Genomic DNA, 21,411 nt, shown 5'->3' with positions numbered 1-21,411 from the left:
CTGAAAGAGGCCAGACAACAGGTTGTGTCAGAGGAGACCTCATGCACGTGGTGAACAAGCATCGGTGAGAATAAGCAGGCTGGAGAGGGAAAGCCCCATGCTGAGGACCTCCAGCACCCTGCCCAGCCTCATGACAGACCAACACGTCCATTTAACCTGGTTTTACATCGATGGCATTAACTGTGCCCTCCCACCCCAAAGGTTTTGGGTGTAATTAGCTCACAGATGCTCTGCCCAGGATAACGAGCAAGCCCACGGACCAAAGGCTTTCCCCTGAGCGGAGCTCAACAGATGCTGGGAAGAGAAAGTCTCCACGGGGGCAACGTTCCCCCAGACTCTCAGGACTCTGCCTGCTGCCCATCACCCTCCCAGCCCTATTTGCAGACCCCTAATGTGGTTTTCCTTGGTGGGCTTCTGGAAGAAACATGCCCCCAAGCCCAAACCTCTTCCTTAGCACCTCTAGCAGAAGCCCTGTAGCAGCGTGCGTGGGGACCGCAGGCTCCAAGCTCAGTTTGCTTCACACTGGGACGGATTCTCAGACCCATCTTCCCCCTTTTATTTCTCTGCCAGCAAAGCAGTAGGGACACCCACCTCTGCACAAAACTTGGACCTCGAGGCCTGAAGTAGCCAAAAGGGGAGGGGCTGGTGGCCCAGAGGGCTGATGCTGGGTAGAAAGGGCAAGAGCAGTACACAAGCAAGCAGACAGCCCCCCCCCCCCCCCCCCCCCAACTTCTCCTCCAGCATAAAGCCCCCTCCCCCCCCCCCCCCAGCTGCTTTTAAAGCACTGGCCCAAGGTGGGGGCAATTTCCTGGGGGCAGGAAATCCTGACTGGGCTCATTAGAAGCTCCTGGGGGGGTGCAGAAGCCCCTTAAGCCCCTCCATGCTGCATCTGACCCTGGCTTTGCCCCTTTGCCTTGCAGCTTTTCCAGGGAAGGAGGGTTGGGGGGTCCTCAGCGGGGTGTTCAGTGAGGGGCTGAGTGAGCCCCCCAGCACCTCCCTGCCCCTCTCTCAATCTGTCCACGGGGTTTGGAGGAACCAGAGCTGGCTACTGCCCCACCCTTAATTTTTTTAATTTGCTACAGCTCTCCTGACCCACACTGACACAAACCAAACCGAGCCCCAAAGCTTCTCCCCATTTTAAAAACCTCTCACACAGCAGGAAAACCATTAAAAAACAGCCAGAGTGGGAAAAGAAAGCTTTTCTCCGAGCAGCTTTTACTTTATCACCCTCTTGTCCTCCCTGTAAAGGGCTTCCAAGCAAAGTTTATTCAGCACCGACTCATCCAAGCCTTGCGCCAGAATTGATCCCGCATGCTTCCCTTCTTGCCTGCTGTGAGGGCACTGGCTTTTAAACCATCTCCCGGAGAAACAGCATTAAAGAAGGGGCAGGCTGTATTGATTTCTGCATCCTTCTGATGGACCCACATCTTTCTTTTTAAGTGCACAGGCATTTCTGTGACTATAAATCTCTCCAGCCATTAAAATATTATAGAACCTTTTCTCCTTAAAAAAATAATATGGAGGAAGGTGGGTTTTGATTTTTTTTTTTTTTTTCCTTAAGGCTGTGAAGAAGAGCCCAGCTGAAGCACCTTGTTCCAAACCTCATTTTACAGGGAAAGCTCCCGGCTCTGCTCTTGGGTGGTGTCTCACAGGGTCTGTGGCTGTAACCAGGTTTTATTACTTTTGCCCAGCGTGGGATGGGGTTGCAGCACTGGTGGCTGTGGAAAGTCTTGCAGGTAGCACGATGCCGTAACAGTCCAAGTGTTTGTATAAGTAATAGGATCAGAGCTTGTAGAAAAATGTCATTTTTTGCAAACTCTGGGTACTAAACTTCATCCCTTATGGTTTCAAATGGCACGGAGCAAACCCAACAGGGAGTGCATCGGTCGCGTGTGGTCCTGGCTGTGGGGTGTGAACCCTGGGGAGGACAGTCCTTGTGAGGGATCCCCCCTCTGCGGTGACAGCCCTGCTCCCTGGTGACAGCAGTGACACCCTGGGGGTCCTGCACTCCGAATTCCTGCAGGTCATCCAAGGGGGAGTGGGGAGATGGGGAGGGAGAGGTGCTGGTTTCTTTTTATCCATTACCAGTGAAGTCAGGCTCATTATTTCTTAATTAGGCACTGAAGCAGCCTGCAGGTAGCATGCAAACTCATTTAGCCTTTTATTGCGCTGCACCAGAGATGGATGGTGGGATGGACCAGGCAGTCCTGCAGCACCCATGACCATGGTTTTAATTCTACCCGTTTCAAGAGCCTCCCCCTGCAGAGCTGCATCCCGGCCAGCCTGGGGGGTGGGTGCAGGAGCCCAGACTGCCGAGAGTTAGGGATGGGGGTCCCAGAACACCTGGACCTCGAGGGGCTCACCCAGGGGAACGGTGGGGTTGATCCCCCATGTGCAGCTTTGCAGCGATTCACGTGCACACACGTACCCTGAACTCCCACCCGCCCCATCCATCCACAACTCCCCAGCAGCAGCAAAGCACCAACTGTGCCCCAAAAGCCCTTGTTTTCCCCCCAGACAGACTCGGGGCACAGAGCACGGCAGGAAAGCAGAGGGACCCAGGATCTGAGGCTAACAAATAGAGAGATGAGGCTCGAGACGCGGCCGAGGTTGTGAAGCCAAGCAGTGTCTCCCAGGGAGCCCAGATTTCATCTGCTCTCCCAGCCAGACTGATCTGCTGCCTTGCGGGCGGTGGGAGGATGCTGCCCGGGATAACGGGAGCCTCGCTGAAGCCAGGATGGGAAAGGGGCACAGCAAGGAGGAGCAGGGATGTGGCTTGCTGGAATCTGCCAGGGCCGGGTGGGGACCAGGACCCCCTCCATGGCCAGGCTGGGCTCCAGCGAGGGCACAGGTCCCACCTCCCCACCAGCACCAGCAGCCCCTGGCTGCTATTTTAGGCTCTTCTTCGGCGTGGGCTGCGGTGCGGCGAGAGTGACAGCAGGGAGCTGGGTGACGTTTCTGCTCGGGGTTTATTTTTTTTTCTGAAAATGTAGAGCCACGGGGCTGAAACATTTGCTGCAGTGCCCTGGCACGCTGGGAAATGGAAAATACTCCCAGTTTCCTTTTCTGCCCCTGCAGGCCCCAAGCGCGGTCCCCACACCGGGGATGCTACTGGTCTCTTCCATACTCTCCCAGCATTTACCCAGTTCCCTTGTCTCCATAAGGCATTTCTGTGACTTCTGCCTTCGAGGCTGGATTTCTCCCAGGTACAAATGTCCATCTCCCCTGCCACACAGCTCTCTGCAAAGCGTGATTGCGAAGAAGCTGGAACCCCAGTCTGCCTTTGGTAAGGATTTTATCCAGAAATGGTCCCCGAGGAAAGGAAAGTGCCAGGGCCAGGCAGAGTGTCTGTGGCACTGCCCCATGTCATACGGACCTGAATTTGTCACAAGCCCACAACATTGTTGACAGTGTCACTTGCTGATGGGGGGGCTCAAGGGATATCTTTCCATCCCAGCCAGGTGTGCTCAGGAATGGAGAGGGGGATACAATGGAGAAATATGGAAGGAAAAGGAATAAGAGGGAATGAAAGCACTACAAGGAGATAAAGAAGGAGGATCAGAGGTGAAAAGCAGAAGGAAAGGGACAAAGACCATCAGATGTGAGGCTGGAGGGGGAGGAAAGACAGGGAGCGCAAGAGAGATGGGGTGCGCAGTGCTGGGAGAGGGGAGCGCAGCTGCAGGAACAGGCAGCAGAAGCCCAAGGAAAGAGAAAAAAAAAAAAATAGAAAAGCAATGAGAATGAGAATTGATGAGGCACAGAGAAGGGAAGAGTCTTTTCATCAGCAAGTTTGCTGGATGAAGCCAGGAGATAAATCACCCAGTGGAAGGAGCCTTGGTCTCAGTGCTTGCACCGGCTGCCTCTCTCCCTCTGTCATCTGTCTAATAGCCTGGCTTCGGGAGATAAATGGCTGCAGCTGAGCCCCGGGCTCTCCTGCCCTTCCCTCTCCTCTCCCTCACCGCATCCAGAGGAGCCCGATGCTTCCCCCGGCGAGCTGCTGGGTGGGGAGGTGATGGACAGCCCCCGCACCCCGAGGGGGACAGGGAGCACCCCGCCGGCTCCTGGGGTCCCTTGGGTGGGGAGAGCCAGGAGCGGGGCCACGCTCAGCTCCTCTCCACAGGCAGCAGCTGTCCCTCAGCGATGTCCCCAAGGGGTAGCAGGCTCCCTGCATCTTCCTGTGAGCTCCTGCCAGCCCCTGTCTTTTTTGGGTGATGGCTCTAAGCAAGCAGTGTGCTCAGCAGCCTGCAACATGGCCATCAGTCTCGAGGCTTTCCAGCGATGCTGCACTTCAGCAGCTGCTAAGCCTTCACGTCCCTGCCACCGGCCCTGCCAGCTCCCGGCGGAGGCAGATGAGAAGCGGCAGTCGGATGCTGTGGGAAAATCCTCCCCCCGCCTGTCCCCGCTGCCTTTTGCTCTTTTGGACGGCGTGATTCAGATCTGCAGCCAGCCCTCGGGAGAAGACGCGGTGGTGGGGAGCCGGCGGCTCTGCCGAGTGCAGGATCCAACCTTCATCCTGCCCAGGGTGGGAGGCTGGGAACGACCCCGGCATCGCGCCCTCCAGCCTTGCTGGGTTTGCAGCCGGAGACACGCACGTGCTGCTGGTCCTGCCTCTCTGCACGCTGACGCACCAGCACACCGAGCTGCACGGCCCTGCCGTACCCCCAGAAAAGGAATTTTTTGGCAGGTCACCTCGCCCAGCTCTCATCCCTGGCTCCTCTGGGCTCAGGACTTTCCATGGTGACACCCAACAAAGTTTGTCCCCTCAGACTGAGGTCACATCTCCCCTGCTTAAACCTTTGTGTAAAAGCTTCACTTTTATTTGTGATAAAACCAACAAGAATTAAATAGGGTTCTGTATCAATTACTCGTAAAACTTAGAAATAGGGTACTCTGCTGTTATCAGAAACACTCCTCTATCACTTTTTTTATCTGGAAGGAGATGCTATCTTCAATCCTGCAGGGCTTTGCTGTAACAGCCAGTTTTACAAGGCTGGCTCTGGGGTCTTGCTGCCTTCAGGGCTGTCACCACCCCTCGCCCCAGAGCAGCCCTCCAACCCCTGCCCCCCCCCCCAGATAACAACTCCTCAGGACCTCCTATTTTCGGCAGTGCTGAGCACCCACAGTGCGTCATATGTAATATGAAATAAAGGAGATGTATGTAATAGGAATTAAAGGCAGCTGGAGGCAGCTGCGTGCGGTTCCACACACCTAAATCCAGGCTGGGGGGAGAGAGGAGAGGGTCCGCGTGGACTCTGAGGTCCCAGCAGACCAGCCCTACTCCTGCCGCCGTCACGATGCCAGCTGGGAGCGTGGCTTATTTATGATATTTTTATAGCAGTAAAAGCCTTAGTGCAAATGCAAACCAAACCCTTTCCTCCCCCTGGGTATCTCGTGCCTTCTGGGAAGTGAGCACAGACGACGGCACCGCAGGCACTTTGTGGATGCATCCAGCCTGGGCCAGCCGCTTGCTCTTCCCATGGACCTTGTACACTGCCCGGGGTCCCCATCGCTGCCTGCCCCCACCACGCAGCGCAGGATCGGGCCAGCCTGAGCTAGATCTAAAAGTACAGTTACAGTATGGCAAAGACATCCCAAGGGATCATTAAATCGCACGCATTCTGGATTAGCCACTTATACAACTGTGATACTAATGGTATCTATTAGATAGCTGTTAATCTTGAATAAAAGTTTTTAATGATCCACTATTTAACATACAATAACTGACGTATTAAATCTCAGTTAAGCTGCGGAGGTCAAGTCATTATCTGGGGGCTAATGGTGGCAGGGATGATGCAAAGACGTAACTCTGGATGTCGGGAAAAGGAAATATATATTCAAGTGTTATATAGGCTCTTGAAAGGTTTTTGTGGTGTAGGGACCAGCCGGTTCCCGTGGGCACTACAGGGGATGAAGCAGCGATGGGGCGGCTCCGGGATGTGGGCTGAGCATCCCCACGTGCCTGGGGGCAGGGGGAGCCCCAGGACCCCCCATCCCCACAGTCTCTTCCCTGTTGCTTATGGGTTCCGAGGGCTTTTCTCCATTTACACCAGCAAGGGGAGGAAGCGGTAGGTGAGAACCAGCCCGGCAGCCGGACAGGTGCCTCTGCAGGCATCTTGAGTTTGCTGCAGCTGATACCGGGGCAGAAAATGGCAGAAATTGCTGTGTGAAGTACCTGATGCTTGAGTGAAGAAACCCGTTCAAGCACCACTGCCCGGCGTCTGCCCAAAGCTTTGTCAAAGACCTTGGCTGGCAGGTCTCCTCGCCTCACCCACAAAGCCCCAAACCCCCTGGCTAGGTCTGACTTCCCTTCCAGCACCTCCAACGTGTCTCAGAGGTTGCACCAGCTGATACTGGTGAGAGGGACAATGTGAGAAGGAAAACTTCACACACTGGGAACAGAGCACCAAGCTGGAGACCTCAGGGGAACCTCGGCTGAGCCCAGCTCTCCCATGTCCTGGGCTTTAATTTGTTCCTGTTGCTGATGGGAAACTCCTTCGCGCAAAGATTTGTGCAGGGTAACCCCCCGGTGGTGTGGGTCAGGATTTCTGGGCTCAGTCCCCATCTCAGACCCGTGCTGGGACTGTGGCAAAGCAGTTCAGGCTTGCTCTTCCCAAGCACTGCGTCCTTACAAACCCGGCACGCAAGGCAACGGCAGAGCAAGTGCTCGGTGTGTGTGGAAGCCAAATACATCCCCTCCCTCTTGCTGGTGAAAGGGGGTTGGGTTGTTTCAGCGATGCTGCTGGGGGATGCTCACCTCTCCGAGCAAGCATTTTCAAAGCCCTAGGGTGGCAAAGCAACTGCTCCGTTCGGAGCAAAGATCCCAACGCAAACCTCGGCAGGGAGTTTACCACCGCGTCAGAAAACAAACAAATAAATAAATAAAGGCACCGAATCTCCCCCTGTAACGTGGCAACCGCTCCCCCTGCATCCCCAGCAGCCTCCCTCATCTGTATGCTCCATCACAGCCCCGCACCATCCGCCGGGTGAGCACCATGGCAACACCGTGGTCTTTAAACACAGGAGTTTGTGCTGCGATCGCAAACAGCATTAGGCAATTTAATTAAGCAGCTGGCAAAAGGAAAAACTTTGTCTGTTTGAGGCATTTTATTAAATTTGGGCGTATTATGCAGCTCCGCATCTTCCCTGTCTGGTTTGAGGGATGGGAGGATGGTCCCACCCCGGCTTTTCTGCAGCTTCGCCCCTGGTTAAAGCAAACAAATCCGAGGGGAGTGGGGTGGCGGGGGGCACCCCACGGTCCCCGCAGCCCACCACTCTTCTGCCTGCACCCCCACACAGGGCCACAGCAGCAAAGCTGCGCTCCAGCCCTCAGCTGTAATTTTAGGTCGTTATCCCCCCAAAAATATTGACACGAGGGAGGGAACAGACCCCTCCAAACCCCGCAGCACTGGGCTGCTGCTCTGCCGCTTTTTCTGGTGGTTTCTTTCCTCCGTGAAGCCTTATTTCGTGCAGAGAGACCCAGGGATGGTGGGTGCGGGCCTTCTCCTGCATCTCTCGTGGCGGGGAGGGCGTTTTGTGCTTGTCTAGGAGGAAGGCAGGAGATAAAAAGCTGCCGGGAGCATGCAAAGCAAACCGCTCGGCTGCCTGCACCTCGCTATCGCACCGATCTGCTAGAAGCCAGTGCGCAGGAGCGGTGCCCGCTTCTTATCTGGATGCTTCTCTCCCTCACTTTGGATGTTTTTTAATGAGGAGGGCTGGGAAATAAGCTTGTTGTTCTTCTTCTTTTGCTTTCAGGCTCTGGAAGGGTTGCAGTGGCTCTGCCTGCCTCCAAAATGCTCCCACAGGTTCCTGTGGCTTCCTGGAGATGCTGCTGCCAGCTTCAGGCACAGCCTCCAGCCTGGAGCGTGCAGGATTTGGCCCTGCTCAGCCACACACTGCCCAGGCAGCGCTGAACACATCCCAGAGCTGCTTTTGATCCCACATTCATCACCTAGGGACAAGCACGGCCCCATCCTGTTGGGACACTGAGAGGTGGGGGGCCTCGGCAGCTGGGGAGATGCTCGTGGAGGAGCTGGGGTGCCTGGGCTGGGGGTCCCTGCAGAGCAGCTTCTCTAAAACCCAGCTCAGCACCACCAGCGAGGTTCAGGCTTTCTGAAGGTTTGTTCCTCTTAGGGCTAATTCCCATGGCCCTTCCCCGCCCCTCCTCTCCCTCTTCCTCTTTGATGGCAAAAGTTGAGCCCACGAGCCCTCACTGGGGAGCAGCACCGGGGCCAGGTGGCCACGCACAGCGGCAGGGATGGGTGCTGAGGCGGTCAGGCTCTTTAGCAGGACCAGGAGTGAAATCCATTTGCCCTGCCCTGCCTGCTTTGTGAGGTGGCTTCGGAGGTGCCGAGCCAGTGGCACAAGCTCTGAAGGTGGCACTTTTGCCCGCTGCATGCGGCATGCTCGCGTCTGTCGGAAGCCTCAAATCCGTTGCTTTTTGGCTGGGCAGCCCCGGGGCCATCTCATTTTATCCCTGGGAATCTGAGAATTGCAGGGCCGGTCTCCAGGCCATGGGGTTAACCGGGGCATTTGTAAACGTCTTGCAAAAGCCAACTGGAAAAGCTGGCTGATCTCTGCTTGGGTTGCCTGAAGGAATAAGAGGCTGGGAAGATGGAGCCTCAGTCCTGGCTCGTAGCTGAATTGTTCTTTACTCTGTAAAATTTGTGTCATGTAACAAAACCCGTGCTGCATCGGACTGCAGCTCCCTGCATTTTTGGAAGCGTCTCTAATGACTGGCACCGTCTCCAGGCTGCAGCACTCCAGCTGCACACGGCCAGGCTCTGCGCCTGCAGATCCCCCTCCCCAGCACCCTTACGGCCTTTTTTTTGACACCTTTCAGTGTCAAAGTCAAGAATATCCCAGGCAGAAAGGGGATGGGGAAGCAGGGGAGAGGGGTCAGGCAGGGCCAGCACCGGTGAGCTCGGTGAAAGCAGGAGGTTTGGTTTTGGAGGCACCTATTCATCGCCCTGCCACTGTCTCTTCTGCAATCTGCAGAGCCCTAAGCCCATTTTGCTTTTCATACAGGGCCTGTTTCACAGCTCTGGCCATCGCTGTTTCCCTGCCCAGACCCTTCCCACCCGGGCAGGAGAGCCTGCAGGCGCTGCTCAGATTGCAGGCATATCACTGGTTTTGGTCTGCTGCTTTATTTATTCCCTAATAATCCCCTGCCTGCCATGTGCCCTTTCCGACTGTTGCTGCACTGTGTCACTGTTTCCAGACCTATCTCCAAGATCTTCTTCCTGAGTGGCAATAGCTAATTTAGAGCCCTTCAGCCTGTAAAAGCCATCGCTGAGGCTCTGAGAGCCTAGCGCAGGGTTTCAAATGGCATTTGCCTCCTTAATCATCCAGAGGCTTTAGAAAATGCTGTGATCAACAAAGCTCCCAGTGCCCGGAATGTGGGGAGCTGCACGAGCCGTGTGCCCCAACCTCAGCACCCATGGAGGGGTCCTAGCCTGCCAGGATGCCCCTGGCATCCCTCACCCTTCCCTTCTGCTGGGCTCGATGCCCACCCGCCAGCTCCGCAGTGACCCCCCGCTCGCAGGCACCATGTCCTTGCCCCAGGACCTTCCTGCAAGGCTCAGCTCCAACCTGCCCGTGTCAGAGGTAGAAAGCACAGCTCCCATTCCCAAACTGGTGTGCAAGGCAGCGGGGAGCACTGTCTGGCAGCGGGGAGCCGTGCCACAGGCACAGCCTGTCCCTGGCACCGCCGTGTTGTGGCTGAGAGACAAACAGCCCCGGCTTGGTAATGAGCTCCCTCAGTTCCTCCCCGCCGTGCTGTGGAGCGGCATGTTAAATAATTCAGGCAAGCTCCTGAACTGCCTGGAAAACACCTCCAGGTTTTTCCTAATGAGCTCGCTATGGACCTGCCGCCAAGGCTGGGGGAGCAGGGAGAGCCAATCCCCCCGCCAAGACACCGACACTGAGCAAGCACAGGCCACCACCGTGTCCTCAGGTGCTGCGGTGTGGCTGGTTGGTGGGTCCCCAAACTCCTGGGCCATGCACACAAAACCACGAGCATCTCCTGGCAGGATGGAGGTGGCTGGTGCAAAGCAGACCAGGAGGTGCATAGGCGTACGCAGCAGGGCCAGGAAGCACAAGCAGCAGTGCCATAGCCAGGCAGATTCAAACCAGGCAGAAACGGTCAATGCAACAGAGAACAAAACCTGGCACGAAGTCGCCCGCGGTGAGATGGGCTCTGCTTGCTGGCGCTTCCAAAGCCAAATCCTTCCAGCGCAGCCCCAGCACGGGTACTGGGCTATGGCAGAGAGCTCGCGGGTGGAGCAGGGCACAGCATCCCTCCGGCATCCCTTCCACCCCAAAGCCTTGCTCCATGGGACAGTGGCACGGCCCCACCCCGGACCCTGCAGGCAGCCACAGCAGTGCCAGGAAGCCTCCCAGCCAGCCCTGCACCGCTGCCGTTGCCCTGTATCCCCTTGTTTTCCCCCTCCAGCTGCCCCTTTCCCTTGTGCCAAGCCCCACTGGTCCCTGGGCAGAGTCTGGACTCGTCACCAGGCTCGGTGGGGTGCTGTGGGCATAGCCCCACCGTGCACCAAGGGCACTGTGCACCAACGTCACTCATGCCATTAGCAGGGCCCTCGTCCTCTTGCTGGTTCTCAGTGGCAGGCTCCGATGAGAGATGCTGCTGCTGTGACACGATACCCCAGGGGTCTCGGGAGCACTGGGACAGGAGGAGGAGGAGGAGGAAGGGGGAGTAGGGTGGGTGAGCGGGGGCACGGGCCAGCACATGCATCCTCCTGGGAGGGAGGGTTTGGTCTCAATGAGGCTGGCTGCAAATCCAAAGTTTAATGTTTGCTTGGCAACCTTCTGCCGAGGGGTTAAACCCTGCTGCTTGTCAGCGGTGCTCTGTGCTGCTGCTTTGGGGCTGCGGGAGGGACACAGGGTGAAAACACGTGGGAGGAAGATGGAGGGGGGGAAGAGGGAGACGGAGAGATCCCCTGTGGGCTGCAGCGCTGCGGCAGGCTGCGAGTCCTCCGCACTCTGGGGAAAGTCCCGACAGTTCAAAGGGGCTGTAGGAAAACCAGATTAATCCACGGAAGCAGGAGAATCCAGGGGATCCCCAACTCCGGAGACACCAGCCCCAGCCCTGCTCTAGCAGACCACTCTGCCTGCTTTGCTCAGCAGGACCTGAGGGGTGGGTGCACCCATGGGTGACACCGTGGCGTGTCCCACTCGTGGTTTCTGGGTGGAGGAGTGTGCCTGCGAGCTGAGCCCAAGCTCTTTGCCCACCACAAGCCAGAAACTGAGCAAGACCAACACAGGCTTTTCTGGAGAGTCCTGGCCTTGAAAGCGGAGCAGACGCAAGTCCCAGACGGCCCTGCCAATTCCAGCTAATAAAAAGGATATTTCACACATCAAGCACTTCGCAGACACATTAATGAGAGCAAACAAAGGCTCTGCGATGCAGATTAGGGGACGCAGGAAGGCAGCTCCCAGGACGGGCTCTGCTGGCCGCAGCCAGCCCAGCCACCCAGCTTTGCCATCTTGCTCCTGGGGGACACCCCGGGAGCATCCCAGGGACCACAGCCAGACTCTGCCCTCCGGCAGCTCCACGAGGCTGAAATGCTGCTTTAGAAGGTAGTACCCCTGGGGTCAGCCCTCCCCCATCCCCCCCCCCCCCCCCCAGCAGCTCTGCCCAGGTGCTGGGGAGGGGGTCGGGCAGGCTGGAGCTCCCAGAACCAGCCGCGGGGCTGGGGAAGGGATCAGCGTGGTGCTGTGGCTGTTCCCCACAGAGCAAGAGGAGGCAGGACGCCAAGGAGCCATATTTTTCATGCAGCCGAGCATCACATAAATACAAGGGAAGGTGAAGGGGTGAAAGGGGAGCCTAAATCACCGCCCCTGCTCCTGCCATATATTTCAAGTGCAGAGGGAGGGCAACAGAGCTGCCTGGGATGCTCGCTGCCAGTCAGGGGGATGATGCACGTGGGTGTCCCACTCAGGTACAGCCACAAGCCAGGGGGGATGTGGCTGCTCCCGTCATCACCGTGATGGAGCAAACGGCAGCACTTGGATCGCTGTGTCCTGGCCCTCCCTGTGGGCGGGGCGGGGGGGGGGAGAAGGGTGCTGTGCATCCCGAGGGTCTGCACCCACACAGGACACGTGTCACAGTGCTGTGACATGCAGTGTCGGCTCTCTTGGGGTCAGCGCTACTGGAAGAGGACTGCGATCCAGGGTCTTGCAGTTGTTTCAACTCCAGTGACATTAAACTCCGCGAATGCCACATTCAAGCCTGATTTCTGCTACTTCCCACGTGGAGTATCCAGAAATGGAAGCATCACTAGGAGAGTCAATCCCCCCGCCCCTCCCCTTCCTTTTTCCTAAAGGAGAGATTTCATGCCATGCTGAATAAATAAAATAATGTGATATTACAAAAGACTGCAGCACTGTTGCAGGGCATCTGTCAGCACCAATCATGATGACTGATGACTTATCAAGAATGGACCTGACATGTCCAAATGAGCTGTTTTGATAGAGTTGTCATTCAAAGGGGATCTAAAATAAAATAAATTTGATAATAATAATAATGATGATGATGATGATGATGATGATGATGATGATGATGATGATGATAATAATAATAATAATAATAATAATAATAATAATAATAATAATAATAATAATAACCACCCAGATAGGAACAGGAAGAAAAATGGAAAACATTTGCCACCTCCGTCCAACCTATGTAAGGGTTCCCAGCTCGGCAACAGGACCATTCGGCAGGCGGGATGCCCACAGGGATGGGTGGGTTGTATGGTCGGGGGGGGGGGGGGGTGGGGGGGGTGGGGGGGGTGGGGGGTGGGGGTGGAAGTGGCTGTGTCCTCTCTCCAGGAGCAAAGCTTTGCTAAGGCACAGCTACAGCCCAGATCTCCTCTCTGGATCCAACCCACAGCCAGGGTGCAGAAGAACAGACAACCCCAGCACCATCGTCTACGTGCCAGGGCAGGATGTGGCCGCCTTGCTGATGGAGAGGAGCCATGCAGCCAGCGCGTGGGGGCATGCGCACCCGTGTTCTTTCCCTCAAATGGCTTTTAAATTCTACGATTTTGAAGATAATGAGGCGGCTACAAGTTTTGGGAAAATAGGCACCTGGGGAAGGCTTTGGCGGGTGTTTAACCCCACCAGGCACCGGAGGCATCGGGGAGAGCAGCCCTGCCTGGCCACAGCCAGCAATTTCAGGGTGCAGGAGCCGCTCAGCATCCAAACACGCGTGGGTGCAACACCCAGCTCCAACTACCCTGATACTCATGGCACGGTGTTGTCCACCTGAACACCGGAGAGCTCCATGCAGATGTTGCACATCAGACCTCTGCACTGGGGCAGCTCCTGGGGCAGAGCCCGCAGCACGGGGGCATGGAACAGGCAGAGCTGTTTGCACTTTGTGGAGTGGCCTTGGGGGAGCGTGTTGCTGTGTCTCCTTGCCTGTTCCTCTAGGCACTGTGCATACACTTGAATGACTAAAATAAAACAATATCGCAGTGCATTATTGCTCTCCTGGAGAGGAAAATTTTGCAATGGATATGAAGTCCCTCTTGAAAACCTGGGGCTGTGTTGAGCTGCCGGCAGCAATATCACGCTGGCCCTCATGCCCAGGAGCCCACAGAGGCAATCCTGCACCCACGCTTCCTTGGAGCTGTGCAGGGGGTGAAGGCAAGAGCTGTCCAGGGCTGGATGCAGTGCCTTGCCATGGGGACACCCCACAGGCAATGGGGCAGCTCACAGCCCTGGCTCGGAGAGCCTGGATACGCAGCATCCCCCACGCCAGAGCCAGCTGAGCACAGGGCAGGGCTGTGAGCCCACTCCCAGCCAGCCCCTTCCCCTTCCCGCTGGCAAAGGCAGGGCCACAGGGTCCCCAGGGCACTTCGCAGCCGGTGGGTGCATCCCCTGGGAGCTGTGTGGGGAGGCGAGGGGAGGTGGGGGTGGGGAGACAGCCCGCCATCAACTTGTCTTAGGAAGAACTGACAAAATATTGTTTTGCAAAAGCCACCAAAGCTACTCTCCGCCTGACTGAGCTCTGAGCTGATCCTTATCCCTTCGTGTCACAGAAGGAAGGAGAGGGGCTGGTTTTGGAAGAACTTTCAGATGTGTCATTATGGGTTTAAAAAGACTGTAAAAAAAGAAAAAAACCTGACACAGGACGTAGGCATGGCTGTGCATATGTGTGTGTGGTAAGAGCAAAGAGAAATGAAAGAGCCGTTTCCAAGCAAAACCTACAGTGGCAGCGACATGCCAGGTTGTTCTTCTCCATAATGCAGAACAACATACAGGACTTTACCTTTCCAACCCCTCCTCTGCAGCCACCCCCAGGGTATTTACACCACCCATGGTAGGGAGGGGAGGGAAAGCTCCAACCGGCACCATTGAGGGGCCAAGTTTGGGGCCAGGCTCCTCTGAGGGTGCGCAGGGTGCAGATCTACAGCCCCCAGGCTCTCAGAAATCAAACCACCCCAGGGAATTGCTCTAGGAATAGCATGGGAAAGACACACCGCTCATTCACAGCCACCAAAATCCTCCCGCTGGCTGCAATGAGCCCCTTAAGACCAGGTGTTAATGAGCACAGAGTCCAGCTTCTACAATTCCAACCTCCCCAGCAAATCAGCATCACTCAGCACCACCCAGCACCTGCCCAATTAAAAAGGCAGCTCTGGGATGGCTCTAACAGGGTCCTCCTGGCCCTGATGAAGCTCTATCTTTATGTGACTGCTGCCAACCCCAGCTGGAGGCTCCTGTGCTTGGACTGGCAGTGAGTGACAGCTCTGCGAGCTGCCAGTCATCATTCCGGTGACAGTGGGAGCCAGCGCTAGTGATGCTGAGATGGCTGCAGCAGGTGAGCATCACTGCAATGCTGGTTTGGTCAGATTAGGGGAAACTTTGGGACCCCTGGGGTCAGGCTGGTTCAGCTGGGCATGCAAGGAGGGCCAGATCCTGCACGCACTGCTGGTGTGGGCAGCTGTGATGGAGCTCGCTGGGACAAGGCGGGGGCAGATGCTCAGGGCTGAGCGGGTGGATGAGTGCCCTGTAAATTACAACCTGCCTGCTGGCAAGGTGCACTGAGTGGGGCAAGGAGGGAGGAGGGAGCTGCCACCTGCAGCCGGAGGGATGCTGGCTGCTGGGTCCATGCTTAGGTCCTTCCAGGAGTGATTTTAATTGTTTTCAGCTTCAGACAAGATGGGCTTTGACCTCAATTGTGCGAACAGCTAACCAAATCAGCCCTAACTGAGCCCAAGAAGCCTGCAGATTAGTTGTAACTCCGGGTGAGGGTTGTGGAGCAAGTCAGGGGCACGGCTGGGGCAGGATCACCTCCGGATCCTTCCCAGGTAGCACAAAAAACCAGGGAAACAAATGGAGCTGGTAGCAATGCCAGGCAGAGCAAGCTCGTAAGTCGGCCAGGGTGCAGGGTGCTGCTGCCGGTGGGGTGCTGGGCTGCAGAAAGGGGGTGAGCAGGGAACCATTGCACTGAGCTGTAACTGGCCCTGAAGGCCATTTCATCTCCACCACAAGTTCCCTGCAACCCCCCCTGCCCCACCCCAAACTGGAGATGACATTTTTCCCTGAAAGATCAGATCCCGTAGCTGTCACTGAAGCTTCACCTTGCTGATATACTTATTCCTCCTCTTCCCTTTACCCTGCTCCTTCTCACCACTGGCTGCCTGCTGCTTTTAATAGGGCAAGGCAGCAGGGCTGTTGGCTGCAGCGGAGCAGCGTGTCCCGGTGTGGGGCTCGGGGCCATGCTGATACTCAACCTCGCAGGCATTGGATAAGCTCTGAAACCAGGTTTCTGTTCATCCAAGGGTCATGGAAAGTACATTTTCCCTTTAAAGTGAAGCTGTTAAAACTCATGCTCAAGCCCTGTTCCAGTCTGGGTGATTACTGCCTGCCAGCGTCTTATTCCCTCTGCAGTTTTAATTGGTGCTATTAAAGAGCTGCAATGCTTCAACCCAGAAGAGGCTCAGTCTCTCTATCAGGATGAAGGAGCCCTCTCCTTACTGCTTGTGTTAAAATTATCAGGCACTCGGGGTTGGGGCGGAGGGAAAGCTGCGCAGACTTGGCGTGTGGCAAAGCACCTGCTCCCTGGCTCAGGAGCATCTTGCTCTCACTTTGCCCTGTGTTAAACGACGCACAGAAGCTGCAGAGCAGGAGGGAGCCAGGACTGGGCTTCTCGGGGGCGGATGATGTGATGCGCAAACAGAACCAGCGCCTCGGGCTGCCGTATCCCAGTGACAACTCGTCCACCCAGCTTCATGCTGAGGATGGAGGATAAGGGAGGCTGCCAGGCTTGGAGAGTAGCAGGGTGGTTATGCCAAGTTCACCAAACTTGGATGGCTTCGCTCAGCCTGACCCCACCAGGCATCGTGCAACTTCCAGCCAAAGCTACACCAGAGTCTCACTTGGTATTCGAGGCCCAGCAACCACCTTCTTCAATCTAAATTAAGTATTAAAGTGAAAGGCAATTCAGTGAGACCATGAATTCATTAGAAAACATAGCTGGATCCAAGAGGTGCTGCAGATGATAATGCATCGGGGATGTGGGGTTGGGGTGGAGGGAGCAGGGTGCAGACAGAGACGTACAAGCAGCAGTGAGTTAAAATCAGAAAGGGGAAAAAATCAGTGCGTTATTCTAGATGAAGATTAAATGATAGCCCCTGCTTCAAAGGGCAAGCGTGAGAGGCTAACAGGCTGTGACAAACCAGAATGCATGGACACAGGCAGCCAATTCCCTTAAATAAAACTTTTATTGGCCATGATATCTGAAACCAAGCAGCCTGCAATAGGGATTAATGGTTTTCCCTGGCCACCCCCAGCACTCTCCATCCCGGGGAGGGCCACGGCCGCGGGCTGGGTGCTGCCTCCCCGCGTGTCCTCGCTGCAGCCGGGGATGCCAGAGGACTGTGGGGCCGGGGGAGAAAGAGCGAGACGGAATCACTTAGCCTTCATTAGGCCAAATTAAAATCAGAAGTGAGATGACAATTACAATTTGTGACCGGCTAATTGTTCGCCTCAGAAGCTGATTGTTGTGCAGATTGGGAAAATTAATTGTTCACGGTCCCAGGTGGGTTGGCTTTGAACCCTGCTGAAGAAGTGGAGCTCCTGCCAGGGATGCTGCCTGCTCTCCACCCAGCCCTGGGGATGATGTCCTGCAGGCTGCATTGCTGGGGGTCTCCAGCCAGGCTGTGGAGACCCAGGGGGCTGGCAGACCCCCAAAGACCCTCACGACCTCCAGCTTTAGCACCTGGAGCAGAGCAGAGCACCCAGGGGAGAAGAACACCCCTGTGTTGGGGACCTGAGCGCCTGGCTGTATGGGATGGCAGTGCTGGGACCTGCTGCCCCCACAACAGGAGCACCCACCATCCTCACCCTGCACGGTGAGCTCAGGTCTCGTCTGCAAACCTCCCCCCTGCCCTCCCAGCGGGGGACTGAGCTCCCTTTGTGCCGGGGCTTGTGAGTGCTGCCGCCGTCACTGCTCCGTCATCCATCTGGTGCTGAGCATGGTGTGTCAAGCCCAGCTCCCATCAATCAAGCCTACCCCTTCAGAGCATCCTTCTTGATTTTTATCCCCAGGGTGCTCGGGAAAGGGTGTTGTGAACACTCAGATATATTTATAGCTTCTAATGGGGCTGCCAGAGAGGGGGAAGGTGCCAGATTTCAGCGGAAATGGAGACCTCCAGCTCCTGCCTTCACTCCAGCTCTCACCCCCCAGGTTTCTGGCAGGCTCCCCGGCCGCAACACTGACTGCACAGGAGCCCTCTCTGCTCGTACCAGCCCTGTGTCCTGCGGGATGCAGGCTGGAAGGTGGCATGTGCTCTCCTGTGGGAAGGCATCGCTTGCAATGTGAAGCTGGGTCCCTTGCAATCCCCTCTCCAGTGTCCCAGCAGAGGGACTTTCTCCCTCTCCATCTCCCCAGGTTGCCAATTAGTGGTGAGGTTCACGCGTGTCTCCAGCAGCAGGGGACAGACAGCTCAGCCTGTTTTCCCTCCCGTGTTACCACCATCGCAGCCCTGCTGCTGCCCATGCCCTCGGCCGCAGGCAGGCTGAAGGGGCAGGCAGGGTGGGCAGCAGCAGCCTGGCATTGCTGCGAGCCCCGCACCACAGCGGCATGACCAGCAGTGCAAGTCTAAAGCATCTCCCGCTGCTGCCTGCAGCTCCTCTCCCTGCAAAAAGGCTCCGTTCTGGGTCCCTGTGAGCTGTGGGGCTCCTTGCCCCCAGGCAGCTTCCAGACACAAACAGCTCCTGCAGCTCCCACAGCCCGGGGGAGGCTGTCGACATGGAGCGAGGAGCGCGGTGGCTGCCAGGGGCTGACAGCAGCCGGGCACGGGGATGTGATAACTCCTGTGGCTGTACATGCCTGTTGAGCTACGACAACATGACAGCAATAGTAGCTCATAATCCGCACAAGTGTGTGTTTGTGTCTTGCAGCAGTGTGTGTGCTGGAAGAGACAGGTGCATGCCAGGAAATTATGATATGTATTTCCGTGACATACCATTTCCCTCTGTTGTATGTTGCAGATACAGGGAAAGACCCCACAGAGCGGGAGGAAACGCTGCCAGCCTCCGGGGAAGAACAGCTCCTTGTTAACCATTTGGGACACAATTTTCAAAGGGCTCATCTCCCATGCGCCTGTCTAAATGATGCAGACAGCTCTGAAGCTCTGGACATTGAGTCCTTTTGAAAAATCAAGCCAGTACCACGTAGGAGCTGGGAGTGAAGAGGGATGCTCATATCTCTTCCATTTATTTCTTCATCTCTCTAATCAAACAAACAAGGAGCATGCCTAGAGCTGCAGCAGGCAGGCAGAGGCTGTTTGAACCTTCCTCTCCAGAGACATTAAAGCCCAGAGGAAAGTGTCCATGTCCCTGTGTTGCTCGGAAACCCCAGGGTCCCCATCCCATCCAGCATCCAGCTTGGTCCCCATCCCAGCCCATGGATATCTGGGGCCCTAAAGCCAGCGGACCGATGGCCAGGGCAACCGGTGTCCTGGATCACGGCTGCAGACGCTGCCTGTGCTGCATCAGCCTGAGTGACCTTCCCCAGCAGCTCGGCCTGCCAACAGCAACGATCGATACCCCTCGGCGCAGCCTGGGGGCTGGGCTGGGCTGGGGGGTGGCCACTAAGGCTGGCTCATTTGCAGAGCAGCCCCCCCCCAAACCTCCCCCCTTCCTCTGCCCACACCAAAGCCAAGGGCAGCATCCTTTGATAGAGGAAGCTCCGGGCAATGTCAAAGGCTTTTGAGCTCTGCTACCCATGTGGCTACACAAACCAGCCGTGAAGCAATTTGGCTACAGGCTCTAAAGGGGACAGAGACCAGGGGCATCGCTTGGGGAAGGCACATCCATGTCCTTCTGTCGGACCAAAAAACCCAGGTCCCTGGAATAAGGTGTCGACTCTCAGTGAGACAGTAAAAACACTCTTGGAGGTGGCTCCTGGCTGCCCAGGGTGCTGGATCGGTGCAGACCGAGGGGCTGCCCAGCACCTGCACAGCCCCCAGCCACCATGGTCCTGTCCCAGTCAGAGCCTGGGAACAGCCAGGGGCTGCTCCAGCATGTCCCCCCGGGATATTTTAGGAAGAAATACTCTGCCACTGCAGTGTTTTGTTGTTAGTCCCTTCAGAAGGATAAATCGAGGCTCTTTAAACTTTCTTCAGCAGAGGAGGGCTGTGTGGGAAGGAACAGGTTATTAAACAAAGCTTAAAAAAAGGAAAGAATTCCTGAGTGTAATTAAAATCAAAACCATGATGGGATCTCTCCTGTTATTTCTCTAGAGGGGTCTGTTGTTGGAAGCAATATTTCTTCAGCTAAGCAATATTGCTGCAGGTGGGGAACGTTGCACAGACGGTGCCAAGAGAAGAGGCGAGGGCCAGGGAGCCGCGGACCTCGCTCGAGCATCGTTGTCCTGGGGGCTCAGCTGGTCCCTTGCCATCTCCATCTTATTTCTCTCTTCATTCACGGGTTAAACTGCTCTTGCAGGAGCGGAGGGAGCCAGCAGCCTGCAGGGACAGCTGGCCACCCACGCGGTGGTGGCTGGCTCGGGCAGGGGCATGGGCAGGGTTCAATGCCAGCGAGCGGAGGGGCAGATGACTCCAGCATCAGCGGACGGGCAGCAGAATGGGGTCGCATCATGCATGCAAAGCAGGGCGAGAGCAGCCGCGGCTGGAGCCCAGCCCTGCTCCCTTTGATCTTCAGCAGAAGAAAGGTCAGGATGGCAACGCGGCTGCTTGTAAGTGCCGTGAAATCAGGGCTAATTTCTAATTACGAGGAAGTCTCTCCCTGTTATCTTGCTGGCACATTCTGGCCTCCTTGGGCCATGCGGCTGTGATAAAAGGCTGGAGTTACAGAGCACCTCCTGAAGGCTTGATGACCCCACAGAGTGACACAAAAGAACATCTCAGCAGGATTTGCAGGGATGTAAGATGCTCCTGGGGGAGCTGAGCCAGCCCTGCAGGGGCTTGGACCCCCCTGCTCCCTCCCACCATAGACCATATCCTGATGAAGTGCTGCTCTATTGCCACGATGCCCTGGAGCTGCTGTAAGGACATGAGGTCCTACCAAACCTCTCGGGGCTGGCAGATGCCCAGGACCAGTGAGAGGTAGCTCTGCTGCATTCGACAGTCACGCTCGGTGGCCACAGGACAGGGCAAAGAGGAGGGAAGCTGGTGGAGACCCGTTTAAAAAGGGGTACAAACCCCTGCCACTGTGCTGCAAGAGCTTGTCACTGACCCTAAAAGCCCCCCAAGTCTTCCCATGATTTTAGCTGAGCTACAGCGCACACAGATTCAGTGCTCAGGGTTGAAAGTTTCAGCCGGTAATTGCAAACCCCATGTCTCGGGAGCTCATTAGGACATGACAGCCAGAAAGAGCACATCAGTGCTCTAACGTTGGGAGCACCCAGTGTTACAGAGTTGGACGTGAAGCTGTTCCTGCCCATGCCGGTAACTTTGTCTCCCTGGTCTTTGTTTGCTCTCCACGCTGTTTCCCATGTGCAAGACACACAGCAGCCCGTCTGCAGGAAAAAAACCAAAGCAGGTGGGTTGTATGGCTTGTGCCTCTGAAGGAGTTAGGCAGGAGAGCTCAGAGCCACACACTCACCTGCTGAGAACCCTGCACAGCTCTCAGGGTGCAAGTACAGGTTCAGCAGCCACAAACTGGCCCCCCTGGTCTCCAATTCTCTGAAAAAAATTCCAAATATTTGCAAAGCTGGCCCTGGCCATGCACGGATGCAAGCCCTGCTTTCAGCCCGAGGGAGCCGGGCAGCCCTGCCTGGGGCATTGCTCCAGCACTGCAAACTGCCCCGTGATGTTGAGCAGCTAAGAAGTATCTAATCCACCCGAATAAATCTGGGCGAGGTATGACGTTTGATATTAAGCATGGATTTTAAAGAAGAGTGCATTGATTTTCCTCTCT

The 21,411-nt window shown here is 56.1% G+C and overlaps 1 protein-coding gene across 1 annotated transcript in view; it reads right to left on the bottom strand.

Annotated features, from left to right (window-relative positions):
- LRRN2 (leucine rich repeat neuronal 2) overlaps nt 1–21,411 on the bottom strand; it is a 38,392-nt gene that overhangs the window by 8,677 nt on the left and 8,304 nt on the right. The window lies entirely within an intron of this gene.

Source organism: Falco naumanni, chromosome 17, assembly GCF_017639655.2.
Source record: "Falco naumanni isolate bFalNau1 chromosome 17, bFalNau1.pat, whole genome shotgun sequence".
NCBI lineage: Eukaryota > Metazoa > Chordata > Aves > Falconiformes > Falconidae > Falco > Falco naumanni.
Note: the sequence above shows the minus strand (reverse complement) of the source record. Positions and strands in the feature narration are given on the sequence as shown.